This window comes from Musca domestica, unplaced genomic scaffold, assembly GCF_030504385.1.
Source record: "Musca domestica strain aabys unplaced genomic scaffold, Musca_domestica.polishedcontigs.V.1.1 3, whole genome shotgun sequence".
NCBI lineage: Eukaryota > Metazoa > Arthropoda > Insecta > Diptera > Muscidae > Musca > Musca domestica.
In genome coordinates, this window is record NW_026712299.1 from 23,186,365 (window position 1) to 23,205,553 (window position 19,189).

The following is a 19,189-nucleotide window of genomic DNA, read 5'->3' on the forward strand; positions in this document are numbered from 1 at the left end:
CAAACCTTTGATCCAATGAGAGTCCCAAATGCCAAATTAGAGGTAATTCGCTTTGAAACTTTGAATGAAAACTTAAACCAGTAAGGAAAAGTCAAAAGTCGGGTGGGCCGACTATATGATACCCTACACCACTATGTATATTTAGAAGAACTCCCGTAAAAAAAATATCATACCACCTATCAACATTTGGTTTTAGAGCATTTATAGTTTGGTTTTAGAGGGTACTAATATATGGGAGGCATATCCAATTCCGAATCGGTTTTCATTTGGGATGATATTAGCCACTATTTGTACAATAAATCTGAAATCGGAGAAGGGATATGTATGGGAGCTTTATCCAAATCTTAGCCGTTCTCGATAAAATTTCGCAAAGCTATTTCCGAGCTCTATAAGATACCTGGTACCATATATCATTGCTGTCGAATGCATATAACGAATGTGTGGGACTTAAACACCCAATCGGATGAAATATATATATGGGAGGTAAAGCTATATCTGAACCGATTTTCTCCGAATTTGGTGTACTTGCTTCTAGACTGAATTCGGTCGGATGTACCAAAATTCAGGACTTTTGGGCTGATATTCGCCATTTGGTGCACAATTAACCCGAAATCGATTAAAGAGATATATGGGAGCTATATCCAATTCTGAACCTATCTTCATAAAATTTGGCAGAGGTATTTCTGGGCTGTATCTGATGTCTGGTACTAAATATCATTCTTGTGGAGTGCATATTACGAATGTAAGGGACTTAAACACCCAATCGGATGAAATATATATATGGGAGTTAAAGCTATATCTGAACCTATTTTCTCCGAATTTGGTGTAATTGCTTCTAGACTGAATTCGGTCGGATGTACCAAAATTCAGGACTTTTGGTCAGATATTCGCCATTTGGTGCACAATTAACCCGAAATCGGTTAAAGAGATATATGGGAGCTATATCCAATTCTGAACCGATCTTCATAAAATTTGGCAGAGGTATTTCTGGGCTGTATCTGTATCAAATATCATTGTTGTGAAGTGCTTATTACGCATGTGAGTGACTTAAACAACAAATCGGATGAAACATATATATGGGAGCTATAGCTATATCTGAACCGATTTTCACTAAATTTGATGTTCTTGTTTCTTGACTGAATTCGGTTGGATGTGCTAAAATTTTAGGGACTGATATTGGCCATTTCGTGCACAACTAACCCGAAATCGGTAGAATATATGAAAGCTATATCTAAATCTGATTCGATTATTACAAATTTCAATAGGGCTTGTCCTTGGGCCAAACAAATATTGTTTGGAAAATTTCATTTCAATCGGATAATAAATGCGACCTGCATTTTTTTCATGAGAATGCATGAACAGACGGTTGGACTGACATGCATAAATCGACTCAGAAAGCTTCTTTCTCCCTGTTACAAACAAATGCACAAAAACATAATGCCCTTACTACCATGTGGTGTAGGGTATAAAAATCAAGTAAAAAATTATCGGTCGGTTTTGCCTACAGATGTGTACCCTCAGCCCTCTTGACCCTCTTTGGAGTGGGAAATATGGAAAATATATTTAGGTATATCAAGTTGTAAAGAATCGCTGAGATATTGCGCAATTTATAAGAGATAAAATTATTTAAAATTGTTTCCCTTTGTGGGTGAGTTACCAGAAGGGGTTCGCAGATTTATAGCATCTTCACTTTGAGCGTTATGTTTTTCAAAATCTTGAATCCTATGTGGATCAGGTAGCAAAAGAAATGGTCAAATCTCATTATAATTGATCTTGTGTTGATGGAAATAATGATATTTACCATGTCTGGAATGGAATCGGATGTTGATTTCGCTTTTTATGAACTTCATGGATAGTCAAAATTTTGAGCGTTTGTGGGGGAGGTACCAGAAGGAGTGGACAGATATATTCCGATCTTGTTCATATTCCAGATTTTGGGTTCATAAAAATGGTAGGATGTGTGAAATTTGAAGATAATCGGACTCTTACATCATATTTGTTAAGAGTTATTATTAATCCAAATTATTGACCCTTTGTGTGAGAGGCACTTGGTGGAATGGACCAATAATATCCATTTTGGCACCTGACATAAAACTGTATTACAATTAGAGCAAAATTAGATTGATGCTTCCCTTTCTGTGCAGACAATATATATTTTTGAAAATTTCGACGATTTGTGGGGGAGGTACCAGAAGGAGTGGAAAGATATACACCACCTTAACACCACACTTAAGGTTGAAATAAATATTGGGATGTGTGAAATTTGAAGACAATCGGACTCTTACATCACATTTAATAAGAGTTGTAATTATTCAAAATGTTGACCCTTAAAGGGGGGGGTGGTTACTGGATGGAAACGGACCGATATTGTCCATTTTTGAATGTTGACCCTTTGAGGGGGGATACTGGATGGAATGGACCGATATTGTCCATTTTTGAACCTGACGTAGCACTGACGCAAATATTAGGATTTGCAAAATATATTTTATCTTAACACCAGATCTTGGGTTTACAAAAAATTGAGATGTGTTACGTTTTAAGACAATCGGATTCTTTCATTACATTTCATAAGGGTTGTAATTATTCAAAAATTTGACCCTTTGTGGGGGAGGTGCCAGAAGAAGTGGACCGATATATTCCATCTTAACACCAGACCTTAGGTTAATATAAATATTGGGATGCGTGAAATTTGAAGAGAATCGGACTCTTACATCACATTTTATAGAGTTGTAATTATTCAAAATGTTGACCCTTTGTGGGGGAGATACTTGATGACCTAGCACTGACGCAAGTATTAGGATATGCAAAGTTGGTGCAAAATCGGATTATCGCTTCTCTTCCTGTGCAAAAAATATATATGTTTTAAAAATTTCGAACTTTTGTGGGGGGAGGTACCAGAAGTAGTGGACCGATATTGCCCATCTCCGAACTCGATCTAAGTTTGACAAAAATGTTATGATGTACAAAGTTTGGACCAAATTGGATACTCCCTTCGAGAGTTATCGTGCGCACTAGCCAGCCAGACAGACGGACGGACTGATGGACATCGCTAGATCGACTCAAAATGTTCTGAAACGGATTTGGTCCAAAGAGACCTAGGGTCTAAAACCGTTAGTTCGACTAGCCACGTTTTGACCGTACCAAATGATATATACCCTCTGTAGCCATATGGCTGAGGGTATATTGAATATCAGTTGGTGCCGTTTTATGGACGTAGACCTATATGGATAATTTTCTTCAGTAGAACCCACTATGAACTCTAAATAAATCATTCTTTTAGAAAATATGGCTAAACTCATCAAAATACCGAATATGGGGAGGTAAAATTATATAAGAACTATATGAAAACGTGAACCTACATAGACAATGTTTCGTCACAGGAAGTGAATCCCATTATGAAATACCGAATTTCAAATTATTCCGTTAAAAAGTGTGGATAACATCGTTAGAACATTTGAATAACAATCTGAGTATTATCAAAGGTGTACAATTTTCGACCAAAGTAATCATCGTATGTTTTTTTAGAAATATTGTCGAAGACCTAAAACTCGCGGATTCTAAGGAAGCTAAATCCAATTTTCCAAAAATTTTAAATAGAGGGGAATTTTCCACATTATTTAGGTTACTTTGCGATACAAACTTTCAAATATACAGCTCTATACACAGGTCTTGTCCTGTAATTTTTGTTAAATGTTGAATGACACCCTTTCGTAAAAATCTTTTTTGAATCATAAAATAAAGTTTTTTTTTCGATATAGGGTGAAAAATGTAATTTTTAAACAAGTAAGAAAAGGCTATAGTCGTGCGGGGCCGACTGTGTTATACCCTACAACACTACAATATGTTAGAAGCCCCCTTATGTCTAAATTCATATTGGAAGATTTCGCTTTTAAAATTAGGATTTTGACTAGGGACATTTGCCCAACATTTATGCACTCCGTCGGGCTGTTAGTTGTTGTAGTCCATTTTACAGATAAATATAATCCAATGGTCAACCAAAAAATAGAATTCTTCGCTGTCCTTAACTCTCTTCACTGGCGTGTCGATTGGCTTCAATTGTGTGATCGGAAAAACATTTCTGTTTTTGGTTAATTTGAACCCCTAAATATTTTGCAATCATCTCCAAAAGCAAGAAGCCCCTCTGTATCTCCAAATTTAGACTCATCTATATGATTTCCTTGTCTACGATATTTGGCTATATTCGTCAACGAAATCAGCATAAAAAAGCCCGAAGTTCGACTTTTGTGTATTTCAGATATCGCCTGTAAGTAATGTTGGTATTTTTTCACACAAAAGTAGTGGTCCATCCTATCCGCTGTCCTAAACTCTTACTTCATGCGAGATTTCGTGTTCTTTGGTTTTTTTTGTGACTTTAATAACGGTCTAGTCAGAAAAATTTTTAGTTGTTGGTCCATTTCAACCTCCTAATATATTGCGGACATCTTTGAAAACAATAGGCCTAACCCTTCTAAGCCCAACCCTACCTTTCTGAAAATTTTTGTGAGGATTGGACGATATTCGCAATACTTATATAATATCCCCAACCTGTGTTGTAAGGTAAAAAAAATATTACAAAATATTATAAGTCAAATTGAAAAAATCGCATGCGATAAAAATATGAAAAAATAGAAAATGTCACAAAATACTACAAAATCTATATTAACATCTTTATTGGCATATTTTTCTGTTTTTTTTAATTTTATACCTTTATGTCAAGAGGGCATTGTGAATTGACAAAATTTGTCAAAATCGGTCCTGCCATTCTTGAGATATAAGCATTCTAACTAACATTCCCTTCCTTTGTATATACACATTGCATATATTTCGCTATATATAACCGATATATTTACTATCGGAATCTACGTAACGGTCAGAATTGACCTGTTCGTCTATTTCTGATTTCGCGACATTAAAAAAATATTCACAGTTTAATGGAAAAAAATGACTTTTATTTAACACAAATTTTGTGGCCTACTAAATATTACCCGATGACCATCAAAATTGGAAGGCTTCTGCCCAGCCCTAAGCTCTAGCCCCATGCTAACTTCCACGTCGTTTTGTCTATAATTGCGACCTGTAGAGCAACTCCAAATTAGGAATTTTTTCAGTTTTTGGTCCATTTCAAACCCTAAATATTATGCGATCATCTCCAAAAGAAATAGGGTTCTATTCTGACCCAAGCCTCACCTCAATTCCAAATTTTGTAAAGATTGGGCCTTAATTGCGACCTGTAGAGTGATTACAAATTAACATGGACAGACGGACGGACGGACATACATAGCTAGATCGACTCAGCTCGGCGAGATAGGAAGACCCATATATACTTTCCTATGTGGGAAACCAATATTTCGTGGCGTTACATAATTTTTGGCCCAATCAAACTTATAATCATGCGACCCGAAGAAACGTACAAAATATTAGTAATCTGTTGGTACAACTACTTACAACTTGGTGAACCTATTTTCATAGGTAGGTTTTGCGTTCCACAAGAACATGGATCATAGAATTACACGTGATTTGATTAAGAAATTCATACGAAATGTTTAAAAACTCTAAATAGAAACTGACTTTTATAGGGAGGTTAAATAAGATAAATTGTCTGAGAATGGCTGGGTTTCTTTTCTTAAATGATTGTTTGATCTTGGTACAAAATATAAAACTAAGTTTCTTAGAGTAAAAACTTGGGAGTTTTTTTTTTAACATCGACATCGAACCACAGCAATGGTCAGGATACCCAGAAATAGCAATAGATATATATTGTGACATAAATTCGATACTTAGTAAATTAAATTTTTTTTCATATTCATTTTTATTCATCACCACTCTAAAGCTGTACATTTCTGGATTACATCGAAAAAACATTCAATAAATTCGACTTAGTTTAGTTGTTTAGTATTAAAATGTACCAAAGTGCATAAATAGTATTTTATGTATAGGATTATAGATACACTGATATACATCCTCCACACACACAGGCAAACACACGAGCCATGGCTTAGTGTAGATAGCCCTCCAGTTGTTAGTCATAAATTTACAATAATGTAAAATGTTAACATATACACGGATTCAACCATGTCTATCCCCAACAAATACACACATACATATACATGGGTGTATGTACATGTACGAGCACAACAACTCACTCCAATTTATTGTTATAAGCCCGAATATACAGAACATGTTTATAAATCCGTGTGCAATATTATGGCCAAGAGGGTACAATAAATGAAGTTGCATCATAAAGCCAACATTGGAAAGCCAGGACATCATCTTTAGCCATCGTGAGTATGGTACATCCGGTATGGACGAGGATAATGATGATGACGATATAACATGGTGGTAGTGTTCGTGTCAAAGAGGAAACTCAGATCATTTATCATGTGTATGTATTGACGTAGTATATAACCAAATAGTTGTCTTAGCTGTTCGCCTGATATTAGCATATTATTTTGGATTTTTGGAATAAAATAATCTCAATATAGGCAAAACTTATTTAACGCTATTATATCTTAATGTAGAAAAAAACCTTTACTTTGTATACGGAAACCAGTAAAGAAAGTCCAAAATTAGGGCGGGGGCGACTTTATGATACCCTACACCACTTTGCTAATTTAGTAGAGCTCCACATAACAATTAAAAGTTTTTATGGGAGAATTCAATCACACACGCTATGATTATAATTATAATTTAAAATTCAAAGGACTAAATATGCCGAAGTATTTGTATCTTTCAAATTCGGACTTGTATTGCCCATTTGGTGCAAAATTAATTTAAAATCAGATAAATTTATATATGGGAGCTATATCCAAATCGGAACCGATCTCGATAAAATTTGGCAAAAATATTTCTGAGCTGTATTTGATATATTTCCCTGAATATCGTTGTTACGGAGTGCATATTACGGATGTGGGTAACAAATACTAGAAATCGGATGAACAATATATATGGGAGCTATAGCTATATCTTAACCGATCTTTACCAAATTTGACATACCAGCTTCTGGACTCAATTCGGTTGTAAGTGACAAATTTCATCCCATTTGGGCAAATATTAGACGTTTGGTGCACAATAAATGGTAAATCGGACGAAGTTATATATGGGAGCTATATCCTAATCTGAACCGATCTCGATAAAATTTAGCAAAGGTATTTCTGAGCTGTATTTGATATATTTCCTCAAATATTGTTGTTACAGAGTGCATATTATGGCTGCGGAGGACAAAAATAACAAATCGGATGACACATATGTATGGGAGCTATAGCTATATCTAAACCGATTTTGATCAAATTTGGTATATTTATTTTCAGTCCTAATTTGGTTGTATGTGCAAAATTCCATACTATTCAGGCTGATATTACACGTTTGGTGCACAATAAAAGGCAAATCGGACGAAGATACATATGGGAGCTATATCTAATTTTTTACCGATTATCTCCAGTTTCAATAGGGTTCGTCATTGGGCCAAACATATGATTTGTGTAAATTTTCATCTAAATCAGATAATAAATGCGACCTGCTTTTTGTTGCCAAGAATACATGGACAGACGGACGGACGGACAGACGGACTGACATGCATAAATCAACTCAGAAAGTGATTCTATGCAGATCATCAAAAGGAACTATGGGTCTATCTAGTTTCCTTTTGCCTGTTACAAACAAATGCACAAAGACATAATACCCTGACCACCTTGTGGTGTAGGGTATAATAAAACAAGTTATAGAGTATCTGTCGGTTTTGCCGATAGATGTATACCCTCAGCCAATGGGCGATTACTTAAAAATATTTTGACTTCTGTTATGATTATTCAAATGTTTAACCTCTTATGGAGTAAGTTTCGAAGGAATGGGCCAATATTGGCCATCTCGTATCAGGCCAAAATTAATATGATATAAATATTGCGACGTGCCAGGTTTGGACTATACTGGAAACTTCCTTTACTTTATATGACATATATGATAATTTTTAGAAAATGTTAACGTGCGTGAGCTACCATATATAGTCGATTGAAGCATTCCATTTTCATGCTTCATCTAATACATATACAAATATTAGTATGAGCAATATTACAAGAAAATCGAATATTTATATCCAATTTTTGGAACATCATAAATTCTATATTCATCTCAGGTTTCTGGCAAAGAGAGATATATTTAGATATAGCTGACATGTTTCGCAAGTTATGAGAGATAAAAGTATTGACAATTGTTACCCTTTTTGAATGAGGTACCAGAAGGGGTTCACAGATATATATCATCTGTATAACAAATATTGTATTAGCAAAAATGTTTGTATGTGTGAAATTTGAGGAGAGTTGGATGCTTATTTCGCTTTCTATGAGCCTTTGAGAGGGATGTACCAGAAGGAGTTTAACGGTATATCCCATCTTCACAACAGATATTTTGTTAGTGAAAATAAGGGGATGTGTGAAATATAAAGAGAACATGATGCTTATTTCGGATTTTATAAAAGTTTTGGTTATTCAAAAAATTTACCCTTTGTGGGGGGGGGCTTTAAAAAAACAGATCCTGGGTTGATAGAAATATTCAGATGTGCCAAGTCTAAATGGAAAATGCATTTTATGAGCTTAATGGATATTGAAAATACCAGAAGGAGTGGACCGATTTATTCCATCTAAACACCCCATCTTAGGTTTATAAAAAATTGGGATGTGTGAAAATTGAAGACAATCGGATTCTTACATCACATTTTATAGGAGTTACAATTATTCAATATTTTTACTCTTTGTGGGGGAGGCACATGATGGAGTGGACCGATATTATTCATTTCTGCACCATCAACAGAAATCATCAATAGAAATGGTTCGAAAAATATAGAAGCGACTTGATTGAAACCCGCGTCGCAGTGGCCGAAAAATAGCTCGTGAGCTGAAGACATCGCAATATTCCATTCGGCAAATATTGAAAAATGAGCTCGGGTAATGTCATTGAACTTACGCCGTAACAGAAAGAAAATAGACTCAAAAGAGCTAAAGAGTTGCTTCGCTTGGCCGAAAGTGGTGAACTGCCGAATTTGGTTTTCTCCGATGAGAAACCACGGAAATCTCCGGATACCAATCCGTTGGATGATAAGCAAGATTGGCACTAAAAAATACCAAAGTGTCGATCACCTCATGCAAGCGCTTCGCCGGGAATGGGCCAAAATAACGCAGAGCAACATTAGGACAGCGTGTAACGATTTGAGTGACCGTTTGACGGCCATAATTCGTTCCAGAGGTAACCAATTCTCACAATTCTAAACTTATTCTAAAATTTGATGCTTTTTCCAGCATTTTTTGCTTTCATTCAATAAAATTAAGAAAAGTAAAAAATTATGGCTTTTGCCTTTGTTGCAGTTGTTTATCTCACCCTGTATACATTGAAAATCAGATATAAACTACATTAGTTTAAGATGCATGTTTAAAGTTCATGTTTCGGGAGAATGAAAGTATTCCCGTAGAAAAAAAATTCCAATATATGTCCACAATACCACCTGCACCTGCACCTCACAATTTTCGATATTGTGAGTTTCTTTCCGTAATATTGCCAGTTGGTTGGCACTTTGTATCCTAAATGGATGGCATATCATTTTTTTAATACTTAAATGATAGGTTTTTGCTCAGGAGAAGTTTGATCTGAAGAAAACTAACTTGACTGAGGATTTCTGTTAAATTTGTTTAAATTTGAACTACAAAGTTTTCATAGTTTTATTTCATTGTAGCTTTCATTTGTTTGTCTTTTTGGCGCTTCGCACAGTGTCACAAGATTTTAATTAAATAAAATCTCACCAGATTTTCTCGTGATCTTATCTTATATTATTTTGATTAAAATTGGAAATCAATTGCTGAACTGATTATTGCTTCAAGCGTATAAACTATTCAAATTTTGATTAAACAGTTTGAGTATTTATCATTATAAACAACAGACTACATCAAATATTTTAATGAATTTGCATACTTGAAAGAATCTATCGAATAAACATAAACGATGTTTTCTATTAAATGAACTGGATACTTCAATATTCTTAGCTCTAAAGGCACAGATAAACAATAACATTGGCATGAAAGTAATTTGAAATTTAATCTAAGAATCCAACTAAATCGGTAATTGGGAAAAGAAACTTGAAAAATACTTCGATTTTCTTTGAACGAAACGTTATCCATTTTTAACATTTACCTCATACTTCGTTTTGGACAACGAACGTGTTCCAACTCAATGGCAATCGTAATAAATAGTTTATGAAATTCATAATTTTATTCACTCCAACGTATATGAAATTTCCATATACTTCATAGGTTTCATATCTTCCAAATGAGTCTACAGGTGCAGATAAACTATTTAAAGATTCATGAATGAAAAACATGTTCTAAATTAAAATCCCTTAAAGAGCTGATTTAAATGCAAAGTGAAAAATAATATTCATAACATCATTTACCCCAGAATAATATCATTGTATCTTACGAGGTGCGATCAATAAATTTAGTTTGTTAAATTCTAGAAAAATCGAAGGCAGGACCTAATCAAGATGGTTTCTAATGAAAATCTCATATTGAGCGAAGGAAGTACTCGATGTACTTAAAAATTAACAGCACATTGTAATATTTAAATAAGGTATAGGTCAGGATCAACCAGTAAAGAAAGTCCTACTTTGCTAATTTAGTTGAGCTCCACTTAATAATTAAAAGTTTTTATGGGAGAATTCAATCATACACGCTATGATTATAATTATAATTTAAAGTTCAAAGAACTAAATGTGCCGAAGCATTTGTATCTTTTAAATTCGGACTTGTATTACCCATTTGGTGCACAATTAATTTTAAATCGGATAAAAATATATATGGGAACTATATCCAAATCTGAACCGATCTCGATAAAATTTGGCAAAGATATTTCTGAGCTGTATTTGATATATTTCCCTGAATATCGTTGTTACGGAGTGCATATTACGGCTGTGGGTAACAAATACAACAAATCGGATGAACAATATATATGGGGGCTATAGCTATATCTGAACCGATCTTCACCAAATTTGACACACTACCTTCTAGACTCAATTCGGTCGTATGTGCCAAATTCGATTCCAATTGGGCAAATATTAGACGTTTGGTGCACAATAAAAGGTAAATCGGACGAAGTTATACATGGGAGCTATATCCAAATCTGAACCGATCTCGATAAAATTTAGCAAAGGTATTTCTGAGCTGCATTTGATATATTTCCCCAAATCTTTTTGTTACAGAGTGCATATTACGGCTGCGGAGGACAAAAATAACAAATCGAATGAACAACATATATGGGAGCTATAGCTATATCTGAACCGATTTCGATCAAATTTGGCATACTTATTTTCAGGCCTAATTTGGTTGTATGTGCAAAATTCCATACTATACGGGCTGATATTACACGTTTGGTGCACAATAAAAGGCAAATCGGACGAAGATATATATGGGAGCTATATCTAAATTTTTACCGATTATCTCCAATTTCAATAGGGTTCGTCCTTGGGCCAAACAAATGTTGTTTGGAAAATTTCATCTCAATCGGATAATGAATGCGACCTGAATTTTGTTCACAAGAATAAATGGACGATCGGACGGACAGACGGACTGACATGCATAAATCAACTCAGAAAGTGATTCTATGCAGATCATCAAAAGGAACTATGGGTCTATCTCGTTTCCTTTTGCCTGTTACAAACAAATGCACAAAAACATAATACCCTGACCACTTTGTGGTGTAGGGTATAAAAATGGATAATTTTGGTTGAGACATTTCTGTATTTTTTTCACAATATTTAAAAAAAATTGAACAATAAGAAGTATCTTAGAGTGGGAAATCAATGTTCGATTTTCTTCTAATTATACCCTACAACACTATGTGTTGGGGGTATTATAAGTTTGATTGGGCCAGAATTTATGTAACACCTCGAAATATTGGTTTCCCATATAGGAAAGTATATATGGATCTTCCTAGCTCGCCGAGCTGAGTCGATCTAGCTATGTATGTCCGTCCGTCAGTCTGTCCGTCTGTCCATGTTAATTTGTAATCACGCTACAGGTCGCAATTATGGCCCGATCCTAACGAAATTTTGCACGAAGGTGGGGTTAAGGTCAGAATAGAAGTCTATTTCTGTTTGAGATGATCCCCAAATGTTTAGGGGTTGAAATGGACCAAATACTGAAAAAATGTCGGATTTTGCAGTAGCTATACAGGTCGCAATTATAGACCAATCGACGCGGAATATCGCATGTAGCTAGAGTTTAGGACGGGGAAGAAGCCTACCAATTTGGGTGGTCATCGGATAATATTTAGCGGGTAAAATAGACCATATATTTTGTGTTGAAAAAATTCATTAAACCGCGAATATTTTAAATCCCGGCGAGATCACAAAGTCATGACAAGGTTACTCCTGATCTTTACATTGATGTTAACATCCAACAAATCGGATATATAGCAAAATATGTGCAATATATATGTCTATCAAAGAAGATATGCTTGAAAGATCTCTTATATGTCGAGAACGGCTGAACTGATTTCGACAGTTCCCATTAATATAGAATGGCCTCTTGGAAGGAAAGAAAAAACGTATGAAAAATCGCATAAAAATATCTCTCTAAAGATGAAAATATTGATTTTGTAAAATTTTCTCATATTGTTTCAATTTGTCATATTTTTTGCATATTTTCATTTTGAATTAAACATTTGGTAATATTTCTACAGCTAACAAAACTAAGTAGTTAGGATTTCAGGATATCATATACAGATCGCATTTATGGCCCGATCCTTACGAAATTTCGCATGGGGATAAGATGAGGGTCAGAATTGTAGCCTACTCTTTTTGGAGATGATCGGGGTTGAAATGGACCAAAAAACTGCAAAATTGTCTGTAGGTCGTAATTATCGCCCGATCCTCACGCACATTTGATTGGGGGTTATCGGACATTGCAAAAGCCAAGCAGTTTTGGATGGCCATCCAAAAATATTCATTGTGTGAAATAATTTGCCAACTTTTGTAGACAAAATACGAAAATTTCCATTCCAGTGACTTTTTGGAGAATTCACAAATAAAGGAAAGACGCACTTCTGACTATTTCGTTAACGCTGATTTCGTTGAAGAATATAGTCAAATGGCTGTATCTCATATAGATGCGTTTCAGTCAAAAACCAATAATAAATGTTAATCTTTTGCCACTTCTGAGAGATTATAGGTCTTTGGGAAATATTGGTTCCAGATCTAGGAAGACCAGAGCAAATTAGTTTAAGCTGCTATTATTCGAAAATTAGAGAACGAAACCTGATGGTATTCTTTTATTATTTGTCACAATATCTTGTGCAATTCTTTCGATTATATCGCCTATATAAACTGTATCGTTTATTATAGTGTTGTAGGGTATTCAACGGTCGGCCCCGCTCGACTGTAGCCTTTGCTTACTTGTTTTAGAGTACTTCCACAGAAAAGTTCCAACATTTCGAAACAAGTCGTGCAAAAAGTGCATCTTAATATTTTAGATACGTTCCAACAGTTCGTGTAAGGTGTTTTTATTCCCTCCAGCATAGTACGAAGTGTACATTAAGTGTGTCATTCCGTTTATAACATCTCGAAACAAACATTTTAGACCTACAAACATTTTAGACCTACAAACTGTATATATTCTTAATAAGCATAGAATTCTATACATTTAGCGATGTCTGTCAGTCTATCTGACTGCCTGTCCGTCAGTCCGTCTGTTTGTGGAAATCACTTTAGCTTCCGAACGAAATGAAGTAGGATGATACAAGTTTACTCAGATGTGTGTCAAGTCCACATTTTGGTATAACCACCATATTACGGTTCATCCCTATTTTGATGGTTTTAGCTACATTATTCACTGCAGGCTATAACAGAAAGTTGACTATGCAGGGCAACGTATAGCTCCCATATAACGTTTAATGATAATTAATTTTTGGTTGATTATTTTGTAGGTTTGTAGGTAAACTTCTTTTAACTGGGAACCCCAATACAAAATGTCAGCTCCATCTGTTTACACAATTCCAAACTGTTCCAAATTTAGTACCATTTAGCACAGTTCCCTCACTTAGTACACATTTCCAAGCTACATATATCAAACTTACTTTCCAATCTTAAATCTCATACAAAATTTCAAGTTTTTAGCTTTATCAGTTCACATAATACCAAATGGTAACATTTTGGAAGTCTAGTAAAATTTTAAAACATTTCGTAAATTTAATGTTCGATTTTTCAATAACCCTCTGATGCATCTATCCTGTGCAAAACTGCTTACATGCCTCAGTCATACAATGCAAATTTAGTGATTTTCGTGCTCATAAGTACAAATATCGAAAACTTCCTCCATATCTTATTCTCCGCCGAAAATGTTAATTTTAAATATCAGGTTTCCAGCTGCATCCGTTTCAAATTCAAATTGTACTAAATTTTATACCGTTTAGTGATTTTCCTATACATTAGTACACGCTACCTCATTATATCGACGCTAATCCTCAACCTTGATTCCCATTCCAAAAGTTTTAAGCTGTAACCGTTCATATAATACGAAATGGTACCAAATGTATTACATTTTAGTACTTTTCGTACATATATAGTGTGAATGTCCAAAGAGCCGTTGGTACATATATCATATGTATCCATTTGTAACATTCATTCCAAATTTAAGAGTTCTATCTACTGATTCCTAAAACACAAAGGGTACCATATTTAGTTACTTTTTAATACTTTTAGTGTCGTTCTAGTAATTCTAGCAATTTTTCTTAAAAGTACTGTATTTTTCGAAAATGAATGTTGATACAAATCGAGAACGGCCCTTGTAAGCCATCATCCACACCAAATATGCCTGATGAGCCGCTTAACCAACGGCGAAACGCGTCGCATAGTGGTGAGTGTGTGATAGTGTCTATCTGGCTTTCCTTTTCACTGCAAATTTCAGAACATTAAGCTCGTCTCGAAAGAGAAAACAAACACATAAAACATATGATCTTCGCCTTAACAAGGCAAAACTCAATACAACTTTGTTTTTTTGAAATTCGAAAATTGCAAATCTGACATACTTTCGAAATATCGTTTGTATCGGAAATGGTATGAGATATCAAAAAAGTTTTAACGGCATAAATGAGCACAGACCGAGAACAATTCAGCATAACTTTATTTTTTTATACCCTCCACCATACATAGTATGGAGGGTATATTGAGTTCATCATTCCGTTTTTAACTCATCGAAGTAAGAATTTTAGACCTAACAAAGTTTATATATTTTTGATCAGCGTAAAATTCTAAGACGATCTCTCTTTTGTCTGCAGGCAGGTCAAGTTCGAAGATGGGCTATAACGGTACCCCCGATATTCGGTATTTTGATGATGTTAGCCACATTTTTCAATGGAATTGTCTGAAAAACCACACAAGTAGTTCCTTGTGAGTACTTTATACCTCGGCAGATAATTATCTATATAGGTCCACAATATCGTATAGCCCCCATATAACGGTACCACCCTGTATTCGGCATTTTGATGATTTTAGCCACATTTTTCAATGGAATTGTCTGAAATACCAAAAAAGGAGTCCCTTGTGAGCATTTTAACCCCTCAAAAAGAATTGTTTATATAGGTCCACGATATCGTATATCCCCCATATAACGGTACCCCCCGATATTCGGTATTTTGATGATTTTACCTACATTTTTCAACGGAATTTTCTGAAAATTCACACAAAGGGTTCCTTTGTGGTACTTTATCCCGGTAGAGAATTATCTATATAGGTCCACAATTTCGTATAGCCCCCATATAACGGTACCCCCACGGTATTCGGTATTTTTATGATTATAGCCACATTTTTCAATGGAATTGTCTTAAAACACACGGTGTTCTTTGGGAGCACTTTACCCCCTAAAACGGAATTGTCTACATATGTCCACAATATCATATATCCCCCATATAACGGTACTCCCCTATATTCGGTATATTGATGATTTTAGCCACTTTTTCATCGGAATTGTCTGAAAATCCACACAAGGAGTTCCTTGTGGGTACTTTATACCTCGGCAGAGAATTCTCTATATAGGTTAACGATAACGTATAGCTCTATTATCTATCTATTCGGTATTTTGAAAATCCACACAAGGAGTTCCTTGTGAGTACTTTACACGCAGACATAGATTTGTCTTTATAGGTCCACAATATCACATATACCCCCATATATCGGCACCCTCGTATATTAGATATTGTAAAGATTTAAAAAAAATAATGGATTTTATTTTTTTGAAAATTTTCTAATTCGTTCCAAATGGTTGAGGGTATTCAAAGTTCAGGTCAGATGTGTGCTAATTTATGCCGTTTTTAAGAAAAAAATCGATCTCAAAAAATTCGACACAAGTTTCCTCTATTCGAATTTAAAAATTGCAATTTCAACAGATACTATATTTTTTCTTCCATTAAGATTTTAGTAAAGCTTGGGTCAAGCACAACAAATCTGTAATATCCTCATGCATTAATGTCTTACCAGAATTATCATTCCTTAGCTGAAAAATGTAATGACTCCTCACGAAATTTGCAAGGTGTTGAAATAAAATGTTCACCTGCATTCGTACCGTTACTTCAGCAGCTAAGATGATATTATAGGAATGAATGTACAAATAGCAAAGTAAGTCGCACTACATACATATGCAGATTCCATTGTAGTGGTGTGCATATGCATGTGGAAGTAGAAGATTATAATTTTAAACTCGGTTAAGAATAGGTGCATCCTTACTTTCAGTTTAGATATCCTGTGCAGTAATAAATTTGTGCGTCCGTGTGTGTGTGAGAGAGAATTTGTGTGCAAGGATCCGACTTACATCGTTGTTGTTGCACTGTTCGTTGGGTCCGTGTAGTAGTTTGACAAAATAATTGAAATTCAGTTTGCATATGTAATCAATGCTCATGTTTTTGTTTGAACACTGGATGGATGGAGTGGATGGATGGACGGACCATAGATGGATGGATGGATTCGTTCAGTCATTCATTCGTTCGTTGATACAACAGACATGGGTGCCATGGATAGTTAATGCCGTTGTTGTTCTCGTTTCTTGTGCAGACTGTCGGTTTACCGGTTGAATGAATAGCTGGACAATGTTGATGCAATGGCACCGCATACACATACACGAGGGCTTTTCTTTGGCAACAACAACATTTTGATGGGTTTAAAAGAAACGTCTTGCATAGGTAGTAACGACGAAATGATGTGAAGCATAGTCGAAAACAGACAAAACATAAATGAAAACTTCAACATGAAAATGACAGACAGACAGACAGAAAGAGGTGTACTATATACCAATATCTTGTGTATGGCTTTGCATGTACGTACATACGTATGTATATGTAAGATGCACGTCAGGTAAGTGGAGGATGGTTTAGTTGCATATCTAGTTAATGGGTTATGAAATTGCATTAATTTATTAAATAGTAAGGATATGGAACTTTAAGAAAATTTCAGAGGCAAATTTGAAATGAGGTATGAATATTGAAATTGTTATACACGGATGCGTCATATAAAGAAGTGACGTTTAGAGACCACTGGCGATGCTTGTTCTCGATCCAAATTTTCAGCGAGATGGGAACTGAAACACTGCTGCCTATTCGAGCTCAAACAAGTAAAAAAGCTGTAAGTTCGGCCGGGCCGAACTTTTTATACCCTCCACCATACGGTACAAACTTGGCAATTTCCAAAACAAAAAAAAAAAAAAACAAGTAAAAAAGCAGTAAGTTCGGCCGGGCCGAATATCGCGGGGTACCGTTATATGGGAGCTATACGTTATCGTTAACCTATATAGAGAATTCTCAGTCGGTGGGTAAAGTGCTCACAAAGAACCCCTGTGTACAAAGAACCCCTTGTGACCATTCCGTTGAAAAATATGGCTAAAAACATCAAAATACCGAATATCGGTGGTACCGTTATATGAGGGCTATACAATATCGTGGATCTATATAGATAATTCTCTGCCGAGGTATAAAGTACCCACAAGGAACTCCTTGTGTGGATTTTCAGACAATTCCGATGAAAAATGTGGGTCAAATCATAAAATACCGAATATCGGGAGGTACCGTTATATGGGGGATATACGATATCGTGGACCTGTATAGACAATTCTCTCTCAGGGGGTGAAGTACTCACAAGGAACTACTTGTGTTGATTTTAAGACAATTCCATGGAAAAGCGCGGCTAACATCATCAAAATACCGAATATCGGAGGTTACAGTTATATGGGGGATATACGATATCGTGGACCTATATAGACACTTCATTTTGAGGAGGTAACATACCCACAAGGGACTCCTTTTGTGGATTTTCAGACAATTCCGTTGAAAAATGTGGGTAAAATCATCAAAATACCAAATATCGGGGGTACCGTTATATGGGGGCTATACGATATTGTGGACCTATATAGACAATTCTCTGCCGAGGTATAAAGTACCCACAAGGAACTCCTTGTGTGGATTTTCAGACAATTCCGTTCAAAAATGTGGGTTAAATCTTCAAAATACCGAATTTCGGGGGGTACCGTTATATGGGGGCTATACGATATTGTGGACCCATATAAATAATTATCTGTCGAGGTATAAAGTACCCACAAGGAACTCCTTGTGTGGATTTTCAGACAATTCCGTTGAAAAATGTGGGTAAAATCATCAAAATACCGAATATCGGGGGGTACCGTTACATGGGGGCTATACGATATCGTGGAACTATATGGACAATTCTCTGCCGAGGTATAAAGTACCCACAAGGAACTCCTTGTGTGGATTTTCAGACAATTCCGTTGAAAAATGTGGGTAAAATCATCAAAATACCGAATATCGGGGGGTACCGTTATATGGGGGCTATACGATATTGTGGACCTATATGGACAATTCTCTGCCGTGGTATAAAGTACCCACAAGGAACTCCTTGTGTGGATTTTCAGACAATTCCATTGAAAAATGTGGGTAAAATCATCAAAATACCGAATATCGGGGGGTACCGTTACATAAGGGCTATACGATATTGTGGACCTATATGGACAATTCTCTGCCGTGGTATAAAGTACCCACAAGGAACTCCTTGTGTGGATTTTCAGACAATTCCATTGAAAAATGTGGGTAAAATCATCAAAATACCGAATATCGGGGGGTACCGTTATATGGGGGCTATACGATATCGTGGACCGAT